Source organism: Ailuropoda melanoleuca, chromosome 2, assembly GCF_002007445.2.
Source record: "Ailuropoda melanoleuca isolate Jingjing chromosome 2, ASM200744v2, whole genome shotgun sequence".
In the NCBI taxonomy this organism is placed as follows: domain Eukaryota; kingdom Metazoa; phylum Chordata; class Mammalia; order Carnivora; family Ursidae; genus Ailuropoda; species Ailuropoda melanoleuca.
Genome location: NC_048219.1, coordinates 90413428 through 90417868, shown reverse-complemented (window position 1 = coordinate 90417868; position 4441 = coordinate 90413428).

Below are 4441 nucleotides of genomic sequence, written 5' to 3'. Positions count from 1 at the left end.
AATGTCCTGTATATATCTATGGAGTCCATCTGGTCCAGAGTGTCATTCAAAGCTCTTGTTTCTTTGTTGATCTTCTGCTTAGACCATGGCTGTGAGTGGAGTGTTGATATATTTTTCTATTAATGTATTATTATCAATATGTTTCTTTATTTTGGTTATTAGTTGGTTTAGGTAATTGGCTGCTCCCATGTTGGGGACATTGATATTGACAGTTGTTAGATTTTCTTGTTGGATAGACCCTTTATGTATGATATATTGTCCCTCTACATCTCTTACTACAGTCTTTGGTTTAAACTCTAATTTGTCTGATATGAGGATTGCTACCCCAGATTTCTTTTGAGGTCCATTGGTGTGGTAAATCGTTGTCCATCCCCTCACTTTCAATCTGGAGGTGTCTTTAGGTTAATAATGAGTCTGTTGTAGACAGCATATGGATAGGTCCTGCTTCTTTATCCAATCTGAAACCCCATGTCTCTTGATGGGGAGCATTCAGCCTGCTCATGATGAGAGTAACTATTGAACGATATGAATTAGGTGCCATCGCATTGCCTGTAAAGCCCCTGTTTCTGTAGATTGTCTCTGTTAATTTCTGGTCTATATTACTTTCAGGGTTTCTCTTCACTTACAGAATTCCCCTTAATATTTCTTGCAGGGCTGGTTTGGTGATCACATATTCCTTCATTTTCTGTCACTCCTGGAATCTCTTTATCTGCCTGTCTGTTCTGAATGATAGCCTTGCAAGATACAGTATTCTTGGCTACATGTTTTTCTCATTTAATACCCTGACTTTGTCTTGCCAGCCTTTTCTGGCTTGCCGGGTCTGTGGATAGGTCTGATGTTGTTCTCATGTTCCTCCCTCCATATGTAAGGAACCTCCACTCCCTAGCTATTCTCAGGATAAATTCTTTGGCTGTAAGATTCGTAAGCTTCACTATTATATGTCAGGGTGTTGATCTATCTTTATTGATTATGGGAGGGGTCCTGTCTGCCTCTTGGACACGAACGCTTGTTTCCTTCCCCATATTAGGGAAGTTCTCAACTATGATTTGCTCAAATATACCTTCTAGTCCTCTCTTTCTCTCCACCCCCTTGGGGATCCCAATAATTCTGATGTTGGAACGTTTCATGGCATCATTACTCTAAGTCTATTTTCATGGGCTACTAGCTGCCTATCTCTGTTTTCCTCAACTTCCCTCCTTTCAATCAGCTTATCTTCTAGATCACTGGTTCTCTCTTCTGTCTCATTTGCTCACATTTACTGGATCTTAGAATATCCAGTTTAGACTGTATCACATTCATAACATTTTCAATTCTGGCCTGATCTCATTTCTGCCCTATGACAGTCTATATTGTCAGTAAACCTTTTTTCAAGCCTAGCTATTGACTTGATTATTGCAATCCTGAATTCTATCTCTGACATCTTGCTTCTATCCATATCCATTTGTTCTGTGGCTGAGAACATCATTCAGGTTCTTTTCATTGTTGAGAGTTCCTCCTCCTAGTCATTCTGTTGAGGAATGGTTGAGAGAATGAAGAGAGTTTTATTATCAACCACGACCCAAGCAAAATGTACCCTAGATAACATCCAAAGTGGTCAGAAGCTACCACAGATATGCAACCAAAACTGAGATGGTCCAAAACAACAACAAAAAAAGAAGGGATGAATATTATAATCTCTCAGGGCTGTCAAAGCAGAGTGATTTGCCTGTTTCTGATTGATTTTGGTCTGTGTTTTAGAAGACACTAAATCCCAAAATTGCAAAGGAATTGTGTGTGTGTGTGTGTGTGTGTGTGTATATATATAGAGAGAGAGAGAGAGAGTCTCAAGATAAATTTGAATAGAGTGAAAATGGGCTAGTATGTGGCATAAATCTAAAAAACTTAGTTGTGAAAAAAAAAGAAAGTTAGAAAGCAACTTAAAAACATAAGTTGGGAAATAAGAATATATTTGAAAAGGGAACAGGGTAAAAAAAATAAGAAAGGAACAAAAAAGGAATGTAAAATTTTTGCCTGAAGTATAAATGAATTATGTGGGAACACCTGAAGCTCCCTATATTATTTTCCCCTGGTGTCAGAGTTTATAGTCCTGTGAGAAATAAGCTTATCATTCACCTGTTCTTCCAGTCTGTTTTCTGCAGGAGGAGCTTGTGGCTCAGTTTCTCAGGCATCTTTGCCTGGGTGGATTACCCAGCCCCCCCATCAGGGGATGGGCTTAATATGAGCTGGTCACCTGCATGACTTTTGTTCCCTGGTATCTCTCCACTTCTCTTTAGATGTGTCAGAGCAAATATGGCTGTGTGGGAATCTCTGGCCCACAGCCACAAGGTCGAGGTCCCCTTTCTTCAATAAACCCTCCATGTCAAACCATCTCCACTTCTGTGTGTACCAGACTCCACAGACTCATGCTATTTGACCCACTGCAGCTCTCCCAGGGAAATTCCAGGGACCTGTGAGTGTCGTGCACTTTGTGACTTTGCAATTGCTAGCAGCTGTGGACTCGTGTGTGCCTCCTCTTCCGCAGCTTCGAGGTAATGCTTGGTATCATCCAGTCTTTTCGGGGGTCACACAACCTTAAGAGCTGTTGCACAGTTGTGGGCACAGCCTCTTTGTGTTCCAAACTGCCAAATCCCACAGTTCCCACCTGCTGCACTTCTCTCAGGGGAGTTACAAGGACCTGTGAGCATCTCTGTTCTTTGTGACTTTGGAATTACTAGTAGCCATAGGCTCATTCATGCACCCTCTTCTGCAGCTCCCAGGTCATGTTTGGTGCTGATCCAATGTCCTTTCATGGGCCACACCACACTGAAAGCTGTTGCCCTGTCACAGGAACAAGCCATTTTATATCTCCCCTGGGATGTTAAATATCCCACACCTTCTAGTCCTTTTCAGGGTGGTCAGGAAGAGGGTGGTCTCCCTACTAGCTGAGCTTGCAGTTTATGGTGAACAGAGCTGAGGGTCCCTTTGGGGCTTGCTGACCATAACTAGTCTCCCTGCTCCACTGCTTGGGGACTTATCCATTCAGGCTCCCCCATTATTTCTGAGTCTCTTGGAATCCTGAGACCATAATGATCCACCTATAATTCTGCCCTATTCATCCTCTGTGTCATTTTGAGAAAGGGGTGTCACTCACTGGAGCAGTTTTCCAAGTGTCCCAATACTTTGCTCCAGTATTATATCACTTTCCAGTGGCTGGCTTATGGAGGCTCCCTCTCCCCTCCATTTATCTTCTGGCATTTCCCCCTGAAGATTCAAGGTTCTGAACCTCCTACTTTGCAATAAGTAGTCATTTTTCTGCCTGTAGAGATCTTCAGGGTGAATTCATGCATGCTCAGAATGATTTGATAGATATTCAGCTAAATTCAAGAGACCAGGTAAAAGGAGGTCCGCTACTCTGCTGCCATCTTTCCACCTCCCCCCAGGTATCTTCTTTATATAGCCATTATTTTCAGGAGCAGGAATACAACAGACTAACACAAAACAAAACAACAAACAAACAAAAACAGTGACACAGACAAAATCACAAGAAGGATGAATTCACTGCAAACCAAAAAAAAAGCAGGAAGAAGTCATGGCCAAAGATTTAATCAATACAGATACAAGTAACATGTCTTAACCAGAATTTAAAGCAATGCCATAAGGACACTAGCTGGGCTTGAGAAAAGTCTGGAAGACCCTAGAGACTCCCTTAGTGCAGAGATTAAAAAAATAAAATAAAAACTAGTCAGGCCAAAATAAAAAATGCTACAACCTAGATGCAAAACCAAATGGATGTAAACCAATGAAGATGGATGAAGCAGGGAAACAAATCGGTGATATAGAAAATAAAATTATGGAAAACAAAGAAGATGAAAACAAAAAAAAAAAAGAGAGAGAGAGAGCAAGAGAGAAAGAAAGGTATTGGATAACAAATGCAGATTTAGGGAAATCAGAAACTCCTTAAAACATAATAACATTCAATAATAGGGGTCCCAGAAGAAGAAAAAGAAAAAGGAGCAGATTTATTGGAGCAAATTATAGCTGAAAACTTCCCTAATCTGGGGGAGGAAACACACATCAAAATCCAAGAAACACGGAGAACTCCAATTAAATTCAACAGAAGGGGCACCTGGGTGGTGCACTCAGTTAAGCATCTGACTCTTGGTTTCAGCTCAAGTCGTGATCTCAGTGTCATGAGTCCAACCTCGCAATGGACTCCATGCTCAGCACAGAATCTCCTTGAGATTCTCTCTCCCCCTGTCCCTCCCACACATGCTCTCTCTTTCTGAAAGATGAAAGAAAGAAAGAAAGAAAGAAAGAAAGAAAGAAAGAAAGAAAGAAAGAAAGAAGAAAGAAAGAAGAAAGAAAGAAAGAAAGATTTTATTTATTTATTTATTTATTTATTTATTTATTTATTTCTTACCATAAGATCCATGAAACCTTTATTATTCTTTTTCTTTTTTTT